The sequence below is a fragment of the Oryctolagus cuniculus genome, chromosome 1 (assembly GCF_051225735.1).
Source record: "Oryctolagus cuniculus isolate XC-2025 breed Fujian yellow rabbit chromosome 1, ASM5122573v1, whole genome shotgun sequence".
Classification (NCBI taxonomy): domain Eukaryota; kingdom Metazoa; phylum Chordata; class Mammalia; order Lagomorpha; family Leporidae; genus Oryctolagus; species Oryctolagus cuniculus.
Window position 1 is genome coordinate 51,571,404 of NC_142867.1, and position 22,281 is coordinate 51,593,684.

General features: G+C 38.1%; 1 protein-coding gene across 5 annotated transcripts in view; it reads right to left on the bottom strand.

The window, feature by feature from the left end:
- PDE3B (phosphodiesterase 3B) overlaps window positions 1–22,281 on the bottom strand; it is a 182,905-nt gene that overhangs the window by 154,087 nt on the left and 6,537 nt on the right. The gene's annotated exons all lie outside the window — the stretch shown is intronic.

Here is a 22,281-nt window from a genome sequence, read left to right on the forward strand (position 1 = left end):
GCATAGTGGGTAAAGTCACCACCTACAGTGCCAACATCCCATTTGGGCACCGAATTGGGTTCCGGCTGCTCCACTTCCAATCCATCTCTCTGCTGTTGACTGGGAAAGCAGCAGAAGATGGCCCAAGTCCTTGGGCCCCTGCACAAGTGTAGGAGACCTGGAGCAAGCTCCTAGCTTCTGGCTTCGGATCTGTGCAGCCACGGCCATTGCAGATAATTGGGGAATGAACCAGTAGATGGAAGACCTCTCTCTCTTCTGCCTCTCCTTCTCTCTCTGTGTAACTCTGACTTTCAAATAAATAAATAAATCTTAAAAAAAATAAGATTGGGTAGCCTTGTGTTCTAGCAGTTAAATCCCTGGCTGTAAGGCCCACATCAGAATGCATGGTCTCAATCCCTGGCTCCAGTTCCTCATTCTAACCTTCTGCTAATAAAGACCCTGTAAGGTAGTAGTGATGGCTCAAGTGATTGAGTTCTGCTACTCACCTGGGAGATCTGGACTGAGTTTTTCGGCTCCCAGCTTTAGCACTCAACTGAGTCTCTAGGTCTAAGCAGGTATTTGGACAGAATCAACAGATGGAGGTGTTTTCTCATGTGCTCTCTCCCAGCACCCCCACTTTATGTGTTTCTCAAATAAATTAAATAATTTTAAAGGAAACATGGAATCCTTATTTCTCATACTAAGAATTAACCTTATTAACTAGTAGAGTCCATGTATTAAACTATTAGACCTATAAAATGGCAATAGAATAAAGATTACTATTACTAGCAAAACTAAAGGAAAAAAACCAGCAGGCCAATACTTCAACTCCAATTTTTAAGGGAACCATGTATACAAATATCTGTCCTTAAACTAAACTTTTAGCTCCACTATTTGAGATATTCATATTTAACAAAGGATTTAAAAACAATTAAATACTAATAACGTATTTGACAAGTAAATAAACCCACTGAAATAATATTACAAGTATTAGAAAAATTAAATAGTTTCTTAAAAAGTTTCTAGTGCTAAAATCCTGAGGTTTTCATTAATTCAGGACATTTTCTACTAAAAAGTACTATCTTCTCTAACATTATTCTTTTGTAGTTAAATAACACTTTTTTTAAAAAATGAGAAGCTGCTTCAAAGGGAGCCAGACATTCTAATTAAGTTAACTGGAAATGAGACAAGCTTATTGAGGTTTAAATATGAAGCAAATAAAATAATATCATTGGCACAGTATAAATTCTAGTGACTAAACAACATTAAAAGTTGTTGAAAACTCATAAAGGAGGCAAGCATTTCAAATACAATCCTGAAGGGGAAAAAAAACTTAAATCCTTATAGACTGAGAAGTCATAAGTAAATAATTGTTTGAAAACATGAATTCTTTAGTAATCAACAAAGAACAGCTTCAGATATTCTTATTATTTAATTTCCACATGAAATAAAAGTTATACTTCTTTATATAAGATTCTCTTATGAGAATGATTGAATTTGAAAGGAAATAAGGTACACAGTAAGTCTTAAAAGTTACCTTCTATTTCCCTTTGTAAACTTTTCCCCTTTATCCTTGGATCTGTCAATATGGATGAACTGACTCCCTTAACCTATCATATACCAGAAAGAGTCAACATTGGCAATATCATAACTCTACAAAGCCAAAGAATGTTTGCCAGGACTATGTGCATTTGGAAAAGGAGGAATCCCAGTAAATTCCAAATAACTATTTGTTCCCACAGAGAAATAAAACTAATTTGTTCAGTTTTGGAACAGATGGATTTTCATCTGACAGAGCCAAAAGAATTATAAAGCTTAGCCACTTTAAGCCACAATTCTCACAAACAGCTATGAAGCATTCATCAAGAGTATGTTTCCTTGTTTTTTGTTTTTGTTTTTGTTTTTTACTTTATTTAATGAACATAAATTTCCAAAGTACAGCTTATGGATTACAATAGCTTCCCCTCCCATAACGTCCCCCCGACCCACAACACTCCCCTCTCCCGCTCCCTCTCCCCTTCCATTCACATCAAGATTAATTTTCAATTATCTTTATATACAGAAGATCAAGAGTATGTTTCTTATTCTTGCAGAAAATAAAGTTTGAAAAGAAGTTTTCAGAAAAAAAATCCTAGTATTTCCTAATATCCCCATACGACCATCTGTTAACTAATTTTCTCCCATGTGTATTATGTAGCATGGGTTAAGAAGTAAGACAGAACGGTTTTTTAATACAGATCAATAAGCACAAGTTACCTAATGATGCTTAACTTCTCTAAGCTCCAGTTTCCTCAATTATAAAAGAAGATAATCATAGCCTATTCTCATGAATACTTCCAACCTTTAAAAATAGATTAGAAGTAGCAGAAACTAATCTCACACAATTTTCTTTTCAGCAAATAGTGAAAGAGGAAACACTAAGTCATTGTATGAGGCCAGCAGAACCCTAATACGTTGGCAACACCTGACATGGACATAACAAGTAGAATTATAGACCAACACCCTCAGGAACACAGCAAAAAAAATAAGAATAAAAATAATAATTTCATAAGGCAAAGCCAGCAATATATAAAAGCAACAATATACATAACCAAGTGGAATTTGTTACAAGAATACAATGCTGGTTCAAAATTCAAATATAAACCAAATTAACTTACCATGTTAACTAAAGAAGAAAAATCCTAGGATCATCCAACAAATGCAGAAAAGTTTTGATACAATTTAATACTTATTCATCATTTTAAAATAAAAAGGCATAGAATATTAGGAATAGAAGGGAACTTCCTTGATTTGATAAAAGGTATCCACATCTACAACTACTTGGTTTATGAAAAAGACACTATTACTCGACACTGTATAGTGGGTAAAGCCACCACCTACTGTGCCAGCATCCCATATGGGCACCAGTTCGAGTTCTGGCAGCCCCACTTCTAATCCAACTCTCTGCTGTGGCCTAGGAAAGCAGCAGAGGATGGCCCAAATCCTTGGGCCCTTGGACCTGCACGGTTAACACCTGGAGGAAGCTCCTGGCTCCTGGCTTTGGATCAGCGCTCCAGCCGCTGTGGCCAATTGGGGAGTGAACTAGTGGATGGAAGACCTCTCTCTCTCTCTCTCTGCCTCTCCTTCTCTCTGTGTGTAACTCTGACTTTAAAATAAATAAAATAAATCTTAAAAAAAAAAAAAAAAGACACCACTGAAAACCTGAGGTAACAAAAACAGTCTTTTCAATTATTGCTGCTAGAGCACCGGAAATCAGTAGGAAAAAAACAATGAACCTTTAGAATTCCATACCATGAGCAAAACATAATTGAAATAAATCTTATCTAAAAGTGAAAGATAAAGCTATAAATTATAAATCTTCCAGAAGGAAATACAGGAAAATATCTTCATATCCTTTGTGTAGGCAAAGATTCTTTTTTTTTTTTTTTTTTTTACAGGCAGAGTGGACAGTAAGAGAGAGAGAGAGAGAGAAAGTTCTTCCTTTGCCGTTGGTTCACCCTCCAATGGCCACCGTGGCCGGCGCGCTGCGACCGGCCCACCACGCTGATCCGATGGCAGGAGCCAGGTACTTATCCTGGTCTCCCATGGGGTGCAGGGCCCAAGTACCTGGGCCATCCTCCACTGCACTCCCTGGCCACAGCAGAGAGCTGGCCTGGAAGAGGGGCAACCGGGACAGAATCTGGCACCCCGACCGGGACTAGAACCCGGTGTGCCGGCGCTGCAAGGTGGAGGATTAGCCTAGTGAGCCGCGGCGCTGGCCAAGATTCTTTTAATATTCAAAAAGCACTAACCTACTAAAGAAAAAAGAGGTACACTAAACTTTATTAAAACTAAGAACTTTTTGTTGCTCAAAAGATACCATTAATTAAGAGTAAAAAGAGAAGTATAGGCCAGCGCCGTGGCTCAATAGGCTAATCCTCTGCCTGTGGCGCCGGGACACCGGGTTCTAGTCCCGGTCGGGGCACTGGATTCTGTCCCGGTTGCTCCTCTTCCAGGCCAGCTCTTTGCTGTGGCCTGGGAGTGCAGTGGAGGATGGCCCAAGTGCCTGGGCCCTGCACCCACACGGGAGACCAGGAGGAAGCACCTGGCTCCTGGCTTTGGATCAGCGCAGTGCGCCAGCCGCAGCGGCCATTGGGGGTGAACCAATGGAAAAGGAAGACCTTTCTCTCTGTCTCTCTCTCACTGTCCACTCTGCCTGTCAAAAAAAAAAAAAAATCTTTATGTATTCTACATATAAAACCTTTATTACCATTTGGTGAGTAGATTGGTACAACTTTCAAAAACTCCTCTGAAGTTTCTACTGAAGTTAAACGTATACCTACCTAAATACCTTATGACTCAATAAAACCACTCTAAGTATACAGCAAACAAAAATCAATATATAAGAATATTCACAACAGCTTTTTTCATAACTGCCCACAGTAAAAACAAAACAAATGTTCACAAATTGGAGAAAAAGTAAATGAACTGTAGCACATTCATACTATGAAATACTACAGAGGACTAAAAGGGAACAAGCAAACTGATGATATATGTAACAATGTGAATGTGAGTACATTTTGTAGGCATTACTTTTAGCAAATTAAAGTAAAAGTATATAATGTAATTCAAATTACATAAAATTCAAAAATAGGAAAATAAATCAACTGGGATAGAAGTCAGAATAGTGGTTACTTATAGAGTCAATGATGACTCAAAGGGTGAAGAAAGATTTCTTCTGGTGTATTGGAAATATTTTATATTTGGATCTGGGTGGTGATCATACAGGTATGTATCTATGAAAATATTCAATGAGCAAAATATTTGAATTAGTATGCTTTGTTGTATGTTCATGTACCTCAACTTTCTAAAAAAAATTAATCTCCAAATTTAAAACAAAACAAAACAAAAAGCTTCAGTCTGGAATTTGAGGTATATGTAGAAAAGGAATGTACTTAATAAAACAGTCATCTTCTAAACTATTTGGTTCACATGAAAGCATATATCATACAGGAAATAAAGACATGATAAAAAGAAAACCTAATGTTTATTTAGAGTTGGTAATATCTTAAGCATTATGTGAAAGTTACACCTACACATAGGAAACCATACATAGTATTATTAAAACCATTCAACAGGCCGGCGCCGCGGCTCACTAGGCTAATCCTCCACCTAGCGGCACCAGTACACCGGGTTCTAGTCCCGGTTGGGGCGCCGGATTCTGTCCCGGTTGCCCCTCTTCCAGGCCAGCTCTCTGCTGTGGCCAGGGAGTGCAGTGGAGGATGGACCAGGTGCTTGGGCCCTGCACCCCATGGGAGACCAGGAAAAGCACCTGGCTCCTGGCTCCTGCCATCGGATCAGCACGGTGCGCCAGCCGCAGCGCGCCGGCCGCGGCGGCCATTGGAGGGTGAACCAACGGCAAAGGAAGACCTTTCTTTCTGTCTCTCTCTCTCACTGTCCACTCTGCCTGTCAAAAAAAAAAAAAAAAAATCAACAAACCCATGAGGTAGATTCTATTATTAATGGTTTTAGAGATGAAAAAACTGAAATAAGTAGATTTTTTTTCCTCTTTTTAAAGATTTATTTATTTGAAAGCCAGAGTTAAAGAGGGAGAGAGAGGCCAGCGCCGTGGCTCATTAGGCTAATCCTCCGCCTTGCGGCACCCGGCACACCAGTTTCTAGTCCCGGTCGGGGCGCTGGATTCTGTTCCGGTTGCCCCTCTTCCAGGCCAGCTCTCTGCTATGGCCCGGGAGTGCAGTGGAGGATGGCCCAAGTGCTTGGGCCCTGCACCTGCATGGGAGACCAGGAAAAGCACCTGGCTCCTGCCTTCAGATCAGCGTGGTGGGCTGGCCGCAGCGCGCCGGCCGCGGCGGCCATTGGAGGGTGAACCAATGGCAAAAAGGAAGACCTTTCTCTCTGTCTCTCTCTCTCACTGTCCACTCTGCCTGTCAAAAAAAAAAAAAAAAAAAAAAAAGGGAGAGAGAAAGAGATCATCCGATCATCCACCCAATGGTTTACTCCCCAGATGGCCGCCAAGTGCTCCATCCAAGTCTCCCATGTGGGTGGCAGGGGCCCAAGTACTTGGGTCATCTGCTGCTGCTCTTCCTAGGCCATTAGCCGGGAGCTGGATTAGATGTGACGCAGCCATAATTCAAATCAGCACCATACAGGATGCCAGCGTCACCAGTGGCAGCATTACCCACTACACAAGACCTGCCCCACTAGATGTTTCTTCCATTAAACTTTGAATTATTTGATATATATATATATATATATATTGGCCTGCATTAAATTAGTTTTCTGCATACTGACAAAGAGTAATAGTTCAATGTCCTACCTGCTTTCCTTACCACAGTATCTAAACTATCATCTCCACAACTTTCCATCATCTTCCTGTCACTTATTTTTCTTCATTATCTATCATTTCTACCTGATACTACACTATATATGAGTATGTATGTGCTTATTTGCTTACTTTGAATCTCCCTCACTAGAATGTAAGTTGCACAAAGGCAAACACCTTGTCAATGTTGATAACTGCTCTTTCCCAAGAATCTACACCTATGCTAGGCATTCAAGGAACACATAATCAATAGTAATGAACAGGATGAAAAAAGTAGTAATTGTGTACACATTTCCATACCATCAATAAAACTAAGAAAAAATACAGGGCCAGCAATCCCCACTCTGACACCAGCATCCCATATGGATACCAATTTGTGTCCTGGCTGTTCCACTTCCATTCCAGCTCCCTGATAATGGCCTGAGAAAATCAGAGGAAGAATGCCCTGAAGCTTAAATTTAAATAGTTTCATGAAAAATCCCCCATCTGCCCACTCTGATTGTGTTTCTTCACTGACTCCTCTTTGTTATGCTAATTACTAAATATGGGTACTTCTCACAACCATTGCCTATCTCCTAGAAACCTACATTATACAGGTACTTCCCAAATTCACTCTGTCCTTAATTATTTTTAATTCTATATAGACTTTTTTTTAATAACATCATTTCCAAGCTTCAAGTTTGACCTTCTAAACTAATAAACTTCCTCTACAATCTAAACTAATTACACAGTAACTAGACTATCAATTCCACAGACAAGAGAGATGCTAGTCTTGGGCTCTGTATGAATTCAGGGCTTGAATCTTCAAGACCATATAACAGGGGCGCCGGATTCTGTACCGGTTGCCCCTCTTCCAGGCCAGCACTCTGCTGTGGCCAGGGAGTGCAGTGGAGGATGGCCAAGTGCTTGGGCCCTGCACCCACATGGGAGACCAGGAGAAGTACCTGGCTCCTGCCATCAGATCAGCATGGTGCGCCGGCTGCAGCGCGCCGGCCGCGGTGGCCATTGGAGGGTGAACCAATGGCAAAGGAAGAACTTTCTCTCTGTCTCTCTCACTGTCCACTCTGCCGGAAAAAAAAAAAAAACAAACATATAACAGGCTTTCAAAAAAATGCTAAATAACTCTAACTCTAAAGTATATGTCTTACCTCATTCTTTCTTTCCAAAATTCAAACCTGCCATTTCTAACTGCATACTGGCCTTTTCTACCACGAAAACTTTTGTCCCCATCCCCCACCAAGAAATACAAAATCTCATCGTATTACTTGGAGTCTTCTGAATTTCATTTTAATGTTCGATGATACATTTTAAACTTAGTAAATAATTTTCATAGCAACTATTAAGAAAATTAAGCATAACAAAACTATAAATCTTAAATCCATATTATTCCACCTATAGTAGCTTGAATTAAAACAAGTCCCATAGCTCCTCAGCCATGTCAGTGTCCTCCACAAAGACATCAAAATTAGAATCAATAGCCTATTGTTAGTTAACAAAGAAAAACAACAAAAAAACACTTTTGAGAAAGAAAATAAATACAATAAAAAGAACAAATGTCAACATCAAATAGCAATAAATATGCCTATACACATAACTTAAAGTTTGTATACAGAATGTTCTCATACAATACAGAGTACATATTCAGTCATGTAGCCCTGCTCTAGTGAAAGATCTCATTGTAAACACACTACTAAACAAGAGTTCCCAAGCAAATAGGACAAACTGCTGACATAAGTGTCAGCACTTATACACAGATACTGACGTATGTCTATTTGCTTTCAGTTGCTAGGATTCAGACTAATTTTTTCTAAGCTCAAAAACACTCAAGTCTTTGCAGTTCTGAATTTCATAGGTAAGAAAATTTGATGTGTTTCTTGAAATACAAAAAAAAATTTCAAATTCAAACATCTAATTTCTTGAAAACATTCATGTATTCCCTATTGTGAAAAACAAATGAAAGTAAAAATTTTATTTTCTTTACCAGAACATCACAATTTCAATAAAATAAAATGAAAAAGAAAGCTATATACATTCAAGTTATTAGCACAAAATAAAATTCTGAGTGCAGCTTTATAAGAAAATACCTCCTATCTATTCAGAACCTTTTTGAACCTAATATATACAATAAAAAGTACCTACACTATTCAACAAAAAATTACATAGTAAACTGGGTAAGTTCCTAATAGCCCCAACTAGCATTCATTCATCTTTGGACTTGTAATCTAAAATTATATACTAATCAAGTAGATACTAATAAATAAACTGATTTGTACATCATCTTAATGATCTTCAACAGAAGAGGCAATAAGAAATATATTATTTAGCCAGATAAAACAGAAATAGTTACAGTTCCAGGACTATTCAGAAATAGTCTAAATGCTTAGAAATTAAACATCTTCTAAATAAGCCATGGTTTGAGGTAAAAGTTTAATGGGAAGTTAGAGAATAGTTTTAACAAAGTTGTGAAATTATGACATATATTTTTTGTTTTTCATCCATGGTTCCTGGCTTGTGACTCCCTCCTAGTACAGGTCATACAAATGAGAATTTCTCTTCCTGAAGGTGGGTCATGGAAACTAAGAATGTGCCCTAATCTCATGCCTTTCTGTCTTAAGAGTCACCCATAAAGAAATTCTCTGAATAACTTGTGTGATAGTTGATCATAAGACCCTCTTTTTTTTTTTTTTTTTTTTTTTTTTTTTTGGACAGGCAGAGTGGACAATGAGAGAGAGAGAGAGACAGAGAGAAAGGTCTTCCTTTACCATTGGTTCACCCTCCAATGGCGGCCGCAGCCGGCGCACCACGCTGATCCAAAACAAGGAGCCAGGTGCTTCTCCTGGTCTCCCGTGTGGGTGCAGGGCCCAAGCACTTGGGCTATCCTCCACTGCACTCCCAGGCCACAGCAGAGAGCTGGCCTGGAAGAGGGTGCAACCGGGACAGAATCCGGCACCCTGACCAGGACTAGAACCCGGTGTGCCGGCACCACAGGCAGAGGATTAGCCTATTGTGCCATGGCAACAGCCAATACCCTCATTTTCAACAGGGGTCCTGCTCTTTACCCCATCAGAAAAAAAATGTAACATATAAAAACCAAGAAGAATCTAAACAAACAGGCCTCCCTGATTTCCCATTTACTCTGTTAGCATTGGATCATACCCCTTTGGTCTAATCACATTTCTTTAAGCATAGCTGTGCAATAAAATCTTCATAAAATCCCAAAATAAGTGGGATTTCAGGGGCTTTTGGAATGCTTAACAAATGGAGGCTTACAGGAAGGCAAGAAAGATTCATCCTTGTACTCAGAGAATGGCATATTTAACTCCTCAAAGATGGAAGCTTGTGCACCTGGAATCCTTCAAGACCTCACTCCATGAATCTCTTTCTCTGGTTGCTTATCTCTATCACTTAAAATATTCTTTATAATCAACCAGCATATGTGAGAAAAATGTTTAAGCTCTGTGAACTTCTCGAGCAAATTAACTGAATCTGAAGATGGGGTCAATGGAACCCCAAATGGGGTAGGCAGTTGGTCAGAAGGTCTGAAGGCCTAAGCGCGTAACTGGGACTGAAGTATGCAGGCAGTCTTGGGGACCAAGCCCCCAGCCTGAGGATGCCATTCTATCTCCAGGTAGATAGTGTCAGAACTAAATTGAATTAGAAGACACTCTGCTGGTGTCTGTTGCAGAAGTGATGCTTGATTGCTATTAAGAGAAAAATTCCACATCTTTCTGAGATCAGAGATCTCATATGTATGTGAGAGCAGAGAAGGGAAAGGGAAAACTTTTGTTTCCTACACACAAGTGAAATTCAAACATCAACATATCAAAAGTTACAGCATGCAGTTAGAGTGATACTTAGAGGGAAATTTAAAGCACAAAATGTTAACATTAAAAATTAAGAAGAGGCAAGAGTTGTGGTGAAGTGAGTTACGCTGCTGCCTGCAACAACAGCCTCCCATATGAGTGCCAGTTCAAATCTTGGCTGCTCCACTTCTGATCCAGTTCCCCACTAACGTGCCTGGGAAAGTAGCATAAAACGAACCAAGTTGTTAAGCCCCTCTATAGCCACATGGGAGACCAGGCTCCTGGATTTGGCCTGACACAGCCCCAGGTATTGCAATAACTTGAGAAATGAACCAGCAGATGGAAGATCTCTCTCTCTCTGTCTCTTCTTCTCTCTGTAACTCTGTCTTTCAATAAATAAATAAAGTCACTTTAAGAAAAAAAAGGATAAAAAAGAAAAACTTAAAATCAATCATCTAATTTCCCATCCTAAACTAGGAAAGAACAAAATGAACCTAAAACAAGCTGAAACAAAAGAAATATTGAAAACCTCAAACATCAATTAAAAGTGGTAACAGGAAAATAGAGAAAATCAGTTAAACCAAAGATGACTCTTCAAAAATATTTTAATAGATGTATTTATTTATTAATTTGAAAAGCAGAGTTACAGAGAGGCAGAGAGAGATCTTCCATCCACTGGTTCACTCCCCAATTGGCCGCAAAGGTTAGAACTGGGCTGATGGAAGCCAGGAGCCTAGAGCTCCTTCCAGGTCTCCCACATAGATGTAGGGGCCCAAGGACTTGGGCCATCTTCTACTGCTTTCCTAGGCCATAGCAGAGCTGAATCAGAAGTAGAGCAGCCAGATCTCAAACCAGCACCCATATGGGCTGCTGACACTACAGATGGCAGCTTTACCCACTATGCCACAGCACCAGCCCCCAAAAAGATTTTAAAAATTAATAAACCTGGGCCGGCACCATGGCTCACTAGGCTAATCCTCTGCCTGCGGCGCCAGCACCCCAGGTTCTAGTCCCGGTTGGGGCACTGGATTCTGTCCTGGTTGCTCCTCTTCCAGTCCAGCTCTCTGCTCTGGCCCAGGAAGGCAGTGGAGGATGGCCCAAGTCCTTGGGCCCTGTATCGCATGGGAGACCAGGAGGAATCACCTGGCTCCTGGCTTCGGATCGGTGCAGTGAGCCGGCCGTAGCAGCCATTTGGGGGGTGAACCAACGGAAGGAAGACCTTTCTCTCTTTCTCTCACTGTCTAACTCTGCCTGTCAAAAAATAAATAAATAAACCTCCACGGATACCAAGATGGCTGCATAAGGAAAAGACATACTACTTTAGATGAGGAGAAAAATATTTTTTTAAAAAAGTGGAGGAAGTGCATTCCCATCGATTGAAGTGAAATCTATAGTCGAAATTCTACAGAAGGAAGAGGGGCATCTTGGATCAGTGTGGGAGATACAGACACATAGCAACAATGAGGGCAGACACCATACATGATCCCCACACCCAAGACCTGGAGGAGATGCCAGCCTTGGAAAGCAAGATGAAAACAGACTGCAGCAGCCTGTGCCACTGGTAACACTGCTGGAGGAAGAGCCTTGAAGACCATAAGCCTTTCAGTCTAACCTGGAGCCCTAAGAGCGGCATGGAACCCTCCTCCCAACAAGGGCAGCCAGCAACCTGCAGGGAGAAGGCATCGTTTTGACACCAGTGGCAGCTGTAGCAGCCATGTATGCACTAGTGATCGGGGGATTTTACCAGAGAGAAACCACGTTCCCCACTGACTTTGAGTCTGGCTGGGAGAGTTGACAAGAGGGTTGAGCACTCACGTAGGACTGTGAGGTATCCCCAGCCTCTCAACATATCACAGGCTCCGGGGCTGAAACTGCCAAGGTGGACCACCCCCAGGCAGCTGGCTCTGGGAGTGTCTGTGCACTCTCTGTGGATGGAACAGGATAGCAGAGTGGAGCACATCCTCTTGTGGCAGCTTTGTGTGCTGATACTGTGGGAACTTGACTATTACTGTATGAAAGGGCACAGGGTGTAGCTGGCTTCGGCAATCACTATGTCCTGTGCTAGAAGCTCACAACTCCCTAGCTGCCTGGGGAGGGTCATTGCACAAGGATCCATGCTCACACTGAGGAATGCATAGCTCCTTTGTGTGGTTCATGTGGCAGCACAGGTAAGTGCTGCACACACTGTGGACTGGCAGCAGGCACTGATAACCTTGGTAGAGATGATGTTAGGTTGTGATTATGCCAACAGAGGTGATCACACCCTTCCCCCTGCAGAAAATAGAGATCTAACACACCCAGCTAGATACTACTCCCACCCTGAAGCACTGAACAGAGCTCCCTGGCCACATGCCTCTGGGTATTCACTGAGAGCAGACACTCCACTAAGCCACAGAGAAGGAGTTCAAATATAATATCCATTAGAAAAGAAAACTAACAACTATTTCCACAAATGCCTAAAAATAAATGCAGAAATTCAAGAAACAAAAATAGAGAAGAACAATACTCCCCCAAAGGAACACTAAAATGCTTCAATATTAGAATGTGAAGATGAAGAGAATGATGAAATGCCTGAAAGGAATTCAAAAGATTGATAACAGAATTACTCAGAAGCAATGAGAGGCAAATTAAAGATTTGTTAAAGATTTCCATACATAATATGCAAGAAAAATTTTCCCAGGAGATTTAGATTTTGAGGAGAAATCAAACTGAAGTATTGGAAATGAAGAAGTCAATATGCAAATAAAAAATACAGTGAAAAGCCTTAATAACAGACTTGGTGAGAAAGAAGAAAGAATATCTGAGTTAGAAAACAAATCTTTGGAAATATCTCAGTCACACCAAAAAAAAAAATTAAAAATAATGTTACATACAGGTCTTGGGAGTTCCTGAAGATGTGGAAACAGAGAATGGATTATAAGGTATATTCAGTGAAATGATTATAGAAAAAAACCCCTAATTTAGAGGGGGAAAAAAAGGAACTTTCAAATACAGGAAACACACAGACATGATAGACATGACTAAAAAAGACTTTCACCATGATACACTGTAGTCAAACTTTCAACAATAAAACATAAATAAATGATTCTAAAATGTGCAAAAAGGAAACACCAAACTTTCAGAGGATCTACAATTAGATGCACTGCTGACTTCTCATCAGAAACCCTACAGGTTAGGAGAAAACGGGGAGACATAGTGAAAGTCTTAAAAGAAAAAAACTGTCAAGTCAGAATACTGTACCCTGCAAAGCTCTCATTTACAAATAAAGGTGCAATAAAGACATTCCATACCAAACAGAAAATGAAAAGAATTCATCAGCACTCATACAGCCTTGCAAATGATGCCTAAGCATGTGCTACAAACAGAACACAGAGACTCATCACTATGAAAGAATATGAAGGCAGAAAATCTTTCAGTAAAAGTACAAAGGAAATCCAAAGCAAACAACAGGAGTATTTATGGCCAAATTACTTATTTTTTATTTTATTTTAGTTTTTGAGATAACTTATTTTAAATTTACCTTACAATAAAAAGGCTTAATACCTCATAGAATAAGACGTTTAACAAGCAAAAGACCCTAGTTAAGTGGGAATATAGATAATAATTATAAACAATAATGAATGGAAAAATGAACATGTCACTCATACACAGCAAATTTTATAATAATCACTGATCATTAAAACTACAGTAGTACATCATTCTTTTTTTTTTTAAAGATTATATTTATTTGAAGGGCAGAATTACAGAGACAGAGGAAGAGGGAGAGAGAGGGAGGTCTTCCATCTACTGATTCACTTCCCAAATGGCTACAGGCCAGGTCAAAGCCAGGAGCTTCATCTGGGTTTCCCATGTCAGGGTAGAGGCCCAAGCATATCTTCAGCCACTTTCCTAGGCATGTTAGCAGGGAGCTGGATCAGAAGTAGAGCAGCCAGAACTTGAACCAGCACCCACATGATATGCAGGGGGCAGTGTTCAACAATTGTGGCCTTGCCACAATGCCAGGCCCGGTGTAACATTCTTAACCACTGGTTTGACAAAGGTGTAAAACAAAGTTTTAGAAAACTATATTTGCAGCATACTGATACATACAGACATTTCTTTCTTTTTTGTTTTTTAAATTTTAGTCCCCACAAATAAGGGAGAACACACGTTACTTGTCTTTCTGGGTTGAGCTCATTTCTCTCAACATTATGTCCTCCAGTTGCGTCCATTTTGCTGCAAATGAAACTGTATGAGAGCCATCTTGTAGTTACACATTCTCAGCTATGTTATTTTAGCCCCTCCTTCTCCCTTATGCAGGGTCAAGATATCGTCATATTTACTTATTACCCTTAGATTAGGGGTGAGTAGCGTTTTGGATGTTTCAGCTTTACACAGATGTTTCCTAGGTTGTTCCTCACTTAAGATTGACTCTGCTTTTATCTTTTGAGCCCAGTCACACATAGCCAAAGTAAATCAATGTTCAAGATCTCTGAGGATGATCACATACTCTTTTTTTTTTTTTTTTTTTTTACGGGCAGAGTGGACAGTGAGAGAGAGAGACAGAGAGAAAGGTCTTCCTTTGCCTTGGTTCACCCTCCAATGGCCGCCACCACTCGCTGATCCGATGGCAGGAGCCAGGTACTTATCCTGGTCTCCCATGGGGTGCAGGGCCCAAGTACCTGGGCCATCCTCCACTGCACTCCCTGGCCACAGCAGAGTGCTGGCCTGGAAGAGGGGCAACCGGGACAGAATCTGGCGCCCCGACCGGGACTAGAACCCAGTGTGCCGGCGCCGCAAGGTGGAAGATTAGCCTAGTGAGCCGTGGCGCCGGCCGATCACATACTCTTTAAGTGAAAACAGACTTTAGGATATACTAACCTCTCAGGATTCCTCCTTTTACTTCTTTTTGGGGACCTGAGAGTTCCTTACTTTTGTGTCAACCTAGCAATTCTTTCCAAAGATATTTAAAATTTTTAAACTGTAGTATAGTTGTTTCAATGCAAGATTTTTTAAAGGGCTTGTTATATACTAGAAATGGCATTTAGCATATTATGGTATTCTCTAAATACTAGCTAAGTAGTTTAGGGCTAGTTAATTTATCTTCCTACCTTAGTCTCTAACTGTAAAAGAGAGTCCAGTATTGGTTTATAGGGCTGTTGAGATTATGATTATTGAGTAATTAATTATTAGATCTTATTATAATAATCCCTCTTTTTTGTATTAAGCCTTTTTATTATAATATAATCTTAAAACATGCTGTCTCAAAAACTATAAGAAAAAGGAAAAAAAGAAAGGGAGAAGAAAAAAAGAGTGGGAGAGATATGGGTAGGGAAGAGAGAAGAGATTATGTTCTTAGAATTGCATTTACAGGGAGAGTCTGGCACTGTGGTATAGAATATTAAGCCTCTGCCTGTAGTGTAAGCATAGATATGGGCATTAGTTCGAGTCCCAGCTGCTCCACTTCTGGTCCAGCTCCCTGCTCAGCAGTGGAAGATAGCCCATGTGCATCCTTGTGGAAGACTTGGAAAAAGCTCCTGGCTCCTGGCTTTGGATCAGCCTAGTTCCAGCCATTGTAGCCATCTGAGAAGTGAACCAATGGGTAGAAGATCTCTCTCTTCTCTTTCTTTCTATTTCTTCCTTTCAAATAAATAAATGAATCTAAAATAAAAAGAATTGCATCTGCAAATCACATTGAATCTGTTAAAAACTAATTAAAAATTAAAATTAAAAATTTTTTAAAAACATACTTCTGCCCAGTTTGATTAGGAAACCAAAAAACAAAAAAGGTACAAATGGTATTTGGAGTGAAAAAGAGGAAATAAATGCAGATGCTAAAGAGATTAAACATAAATAAAATACAATGAACTAAAATAATAAATTTTAAGTTGCATAAAATAAATTCCCAGAAAAATACAACTTAAAAATTTCAATTAAAAAGAAAATTTCCTCTAAATCGTTCAAAAGATGTAATGCAATGCCAGCAAAATCCCAACAAAATTTTTTGTAGAACTTGACAAGCTTATTCTAAAATTTTACATTGAATTCTAAAATTTACATTGAATAAGAAAAGTCCAAAAATAATCAAAACACTCTTTAAAAAGAATGAGGGGACTTACTGTATATAAAGACTTATTATAAAGCTTTATAAATAAGACAGAGTGCTTTTAACATCAGATGCATAACTAATCATTGAAACACAACAGACAGGATACAAACTCTTACAGCTATTGAAATTTGATATATGACAGAAGTAACACAGCTGGTAAATGGTAAATAAACTTTTCAATGAACTGTGTGTTAGCATAACTGGATATGCATATGGATAAAAATAAGACTGGATCTCTATATTAATCACACATATAAATCAATTCTAGATGGATGAACAAAATGTGAAACACAAAACTTTAAAACTTTGAAAAGACAAAATAGGGGCCAGAGTTGTGGCACAGGTGGAAAAGCTGCCACCTACAGTGCCAGCATCCCTTATGGGCTCTGGTTCAGAGTTCCAGCTGTCCCACTTCCAATATAGCTCCCCATTAATGTGTCTGGGAAAGTAGTGGAAAATAGGCCAAGTACTCAGGCCCCTGCAGCCATGTAGGAGACCCAGATGAAACTTCTAGCTCCTAGCTTTTGCCTGGCCCAGTCCTGGCTGCTGTAGACACTTGGGGAGTGAACGAGCAGATGGAAGATCGATTCTCCCTCTCTCTCTCTGTCTCTAACTCTTTCAAATGAATAAATAAATTTTTTAAAAAACACAAATACAATATATTTTGTAACTTCCAGTAGAGAAGACTTTTTAAAATACACAGTCTTTAAAAAATACGTAACCAGGGTCTTAATGGTAAACATAACATTAAAATTTAAAACTTCTATTAACTAAAAACTGGAAGAAGAAACCTGAAATACAAATAACCAATAGAAGTTCACCACCCAAATATATAGGGGAAATCATAATTAAGAAAAAAAAACTAATAAATAAAAAACCCAACCTTTAATAGAGCAAAAGATGTAAACAGGTAATACTTGAATAAGAAACAGTTCATAAATACATTTTTAAAAACCAAGCTTTCTAGAGATATGCAATTCGGAAAAAGCATATTAAAATCTCAATAAATACCATTTCATATCCATTAGACTAGCAAAAAAGAGCAAACTGATTGGAGAATGCAGATCAAAGGTCATTTTTATTCACTACTAGCAAAAAATTCAAATGGTATATCCACTTTGGAAAATATTCAACTTTAAATAGTATTTTAATTGTCTATTTCTACTTGGATGAAGTGTGACACCCCTCCCCCCCAAAAAAAGATACACTGAAGTCCTAATCTAATGCTCAATTTCTCAGAATGTAACCTTCTTTGGAAATAGGGTACAGGCAGAGGTAACTAAATGCAAATAAGGTCACTAAGGTGGACCCTAATCTAATACAACTAGAGTTCTTATAAAAAGGGAAAATTTGAACACAAAGATAGACAAGCACAAGGAGAAGACTATTAGGGGTGGGGAATGTGTGGCCCATGGACCTCTCTCTTGCACTTTTTAAAGATCCTGATGACACACTAGGCCATTTAGATAATCCTGGATAATCTCCCTAATTTAACTTAATCCCTTCTGCAAAGTTCCTTTTGCCGTGAAAGTATTCAGTCAAGGGATTGAAACATGGACATCTTTAGAGTACTATTATTCTGCCTATATCCATGAGAAAATTGACTATAAACATACCTTGCAATCCAGCAATTCTACTTCAATATGCATACATGCATCAGGTAACATCTAGAAGAATTTTCACAGAAATCTATAATATCAAAACATTAAAAACCATGCACAAGTGTCCACAAACAGTCGAATGGATGATCAATTTACTTTGTTCATATAAAGAAATACTATATAGTAATTAAAAATAAACAACTATCTACATCAGCATGGATGAATCTCAGAAAATATCGAGCAAAAAGAAAGTCACAGGAAAATACATATGGTATTATTGTACTTAAAATTCAAAATCAGGCAAAACTAATGACATTTATATAGGAATACATTCATAGTACATTATAATTATAAAGATAAGTAAGGGAATTACAGCAAAAAAAAATCCAGAATAGAGATGTTATCTCTGAGGCAGAGAGAAGAGGATGTAAGAGAGGCTGGAAGAAGAGAGGACTTCAAAAGAAACATGACTATATGATGCTTTTTTTTCTTGTGTTATGTTTTTCCTAAGCCATATAAAAATACACACATACACAGTCTCTTATGTATTATCTTTTTCATGGGAAATTTAGATTCTAACTAAATAAAATATCCTGAATACAGTTTGTATGAAAAGAGATGATGAAGTAGCCATATAAAGTACTATTGTAGCTGAAGGAAGAGGAAAAAAATCTATAAAGATACTTCCTAGTTACATCAATGCTGAAGGGAAAGTTCTGGGTTGTAAAAAGAAAAATCAGTGGGAGATAAATTATTCTTCCCCAAGTTCTAAGAGCAGCCTTCTAACAGCCACCTAAATAAGCATGTTTCATTCACCCTACAAAGAACAACATAAACACCAATTCAGTGTTTTAACTGTCAGGAATTTCCCACAGACAGAATTTAGCTTTTCTAAAATTTTGTGGCTAACACGGTTATTCAGGTTGTTTTATTTAAAATGAATTCCTTTAGGAAAAGCAGGCAATAGCCAGTTTGCTTCCATTCTTCCTACTCCTTTTACTCTGCTCACCTTCCTCAACATACAACTTAAACATATATGTAGCTGCATCCTTTCAAGTCACCCTGAATTAACTGTATCAGACATTAAGTTTTTCAAGGTCATTATTATGAACTATGTGATTTCAAGAATCCCTCCTAACTCTCTCTCCCACCACTTTCCCCACTCCCATCATTTAACCAAGGACATTGCCTTTTACCACGTAATTAAAGATACCCAGAAAAATTAAGTACAGCCTTGGAAAACTATGTTGCAGGTACACATGCTCTTTATGGAAAAACATATGTAGACTAAAAGTCAAAACTAGGTTCTAGACAATGTCTTCCAAATAGCTCACAGCATAACCCTGATTCAAGAAACTGAACCCGTTTCTTTATATCTATATATTGAGCAGATTTCAATTACATAAACTCTAAATCTCTCCTGCACATTCTATATTTACACAAAAACATTTATACTAAGCTGTTCAGCAAGAATAGATTCTGACTGCTTTGAAGAGAATACAGGAAGACAGAAGAGTGTGCTACAGAAACAGAGTGACCTGGTAACTGAAAGGGAAAAGGAAAAGAGAGCACACAAAAAGCCTGCCATTAAGGACAGAGTCCAAGAACAATGAAAACATACTACATGATTTTACTTCTGGGTACCTTCTATTCTGTGTATGAAAGCTTAAGTTATGGAATTTAACCATTTCATGGAATATAATTAAAATAGTATATTCCATCAATATTGCTTCATATAATTTGTCAACTTTATTCTTAAATATTGCCAACACTACTGTAACAGTTTTGTTCTCAGCTTAGATAGATAGATATATTCATATACATATACACATACACACATAAATTTACCTGGAAATTTTTTATTTAAGGTATACAGATTTCACGCATTTCATATAAACAAATTTAGCAACATAGTGATTCATCCCACCCTACTCTCCCTCCTACCAGCACTCCCAGCTTTCTTGCTTCTCCCTCTCCTATTCCCATTCTTGTTTTCTACAAAGATCTATTTTCAATTAACTTTATACACATAAGATTAACCCTACACTAAGTTAAAGAGCTCAACAAACATTATAAAAAAAACTGTTCCTCAACAGTAAGACAAAAACTGTCCAAAATCATTACATTTCAAAGTAACAATTTCACTTTTATGGATTACCTGTATACATATTCTACTGGTTACCACTGATCAGGGAGAACACATGGCATTTGTCGTTTAAGGAGTGGCTTATTTCACTACGTATAATGGTTTCCAGTTGCATCCATTTTGTTGCAAGACAGTATGTATACACCATGGAATATATATGTATCATTTCTTTATCCAGTCTTCAGCTGATAGACATCTGAGTTGATTCCATATCTTAGCTATTACAAATTGAGCTGCAATGAACATGGGGGTACATATAACTCCTTCATGTGCTGATTTCATTTCCTTTGGGTAAATTTCCAGGAGTGGGATGTCTGAGTCATATGGTAGGTCCATATTCAGATTTCTGAGGTATCTCCATACTGTGTTCCACAGTGGCTGTACCAGTTTACATTCCCACCAACAGTGGATTAGGGTACCTTTTTCCCCATATCCTGGCCAGCATTTGTTATTTGTTGATTTCTGCAGGAAAGCCATTCTAACAGGGGTGAGGTGAAATCTCATTGTGGCTTTGATTTTTATTTCCTTGATGGCTGGTGATCTTGAACATTGTTTCATGCATCTGTTGGCCATTTAAATTTCCTCTCTTGAAAAATGCCCATTCAAGTCCTTTGCCTATACCTTAACTGGGTTGTTTGTTTTGTTGTTGTTGAATTTCTTGAGCTCTTTATATATTCTGGATATTAATCCTTCATCAGTTGTACAGTTGGCAAATATTTTCTCCTATTCTGTTGGTTGCCTCTTCACTTTGCTTAGTATTACTTATGCAGTGCAAAAGCTTCTCAATTTGATGTAATCCCATTTGTCAATTTTGGCTTCTACTGTTTGTGCTTCTGGGGTCTTTTCTAAGAACTCTTTGCCTGTGCTAACGTCTTGCAGGGTTTCTCCAACATTCTCTAACAATTTGATGGTATCAGGTTATAGATTTAGGTCTCTGATCCATTTTGACTAGATTTGTGTGTAAGGTAGGGGTTTTGCTTTATACTTCTGCATGTGGAGATCCAGTTTTGCCAGCACCATTTGCTGAAGACAATGTCCTTGGTCCAGGGATTGATCTTAGCTCTTTGGTCAAGGATAAGTTGAAGCTTATATATTAATTTGTGTACCCATGAACTTTCTGAAGACTTCTTGATCTTATTTACTCCTCAGAGTAGACTTCACCCAATAGAAATGGTAAAAGAAAAAAATCTACAAGCTCATAACAATAAGCATCCTTCAAATAGCTAGAACCAAAGATGAATGTCAGGAGGGACTGTTTCATAAATCCTAGAGTGTTTATTTAAAAAAAAAAAAGGCTAAGAGCAGGTTACAAAGGACTTTGCAAGCAAAGGTCAAAGGCATGAACTTTATCCTGTGGGCAGCTATGAGACATTTTTAAAACAGAGCAAGTGACTTTACCAAATCTATATTTTTTAAAAGGTGACTAATGTCAGAGTACATACAATATTTACAAAAAGAATATAAAACTATCATGAAAACTGATATTTTACTATGAAATATTAACGTAAAATTAGACTGAAACACTCACTCACTGGACTCATAGAAATATTACAATAGTATTATTAAAGAAATTCACATAGAGTATGCCTTGCAAAATTTTTTAAGAGGATAAGGAATTACATTTTAAAATCTTCCTTTTCAAACTCTTCACATTCCATATGTATACATTTTTCAAATAAAATTCACACTTTAAATAATATTTATGGGCATTAAGGCCACAGGATTTTTAAATATTTACCTAACCATTTAGAAAGTACTTAACATTTTAGGTATAGAAAAAGATCTCACTAACCTATGCCTTCCAAAACCTCAAATTCACCTAACTGCAGACAAAATGATCTCACTTAAGAGCTTAAAATACATTATAGAATATACAATTAAAATAGAATAAAAAAGGAGCTTTTTAATTCTGTTCAAAGTTTTTATATAGACAGCTTTTTTTTAACTTCCAATTAATTTCAGCTGACTCTGACAGACTATCAACTTAGTACTTCTTTCCATTAGCCATCAAAGCAGAACACAGCAGTAACCAGATTTAAATTTTAAATCTCTAAATACTTTGAAAATAAAAAGGAAGAAATCTTATTTAAATAACATATACAAAGCATTGAAGTCAAATATTATAAATTAATTAGGTCACTGTTTTCCAACATGACACCTAATATAATATCCCAAATGTTCAAAATTACTTTAAATACATTTTCACACAACTAAAAACATTTATATTGATAAGATTAAGGGACAATCAAGGATCTTAATAGATTTTTAACTTCTTCAGGAAACAAAAGCATAATAATTTTGTTATCACAAAATGAATTCACATTTACTTTTTAAAAGAAAGT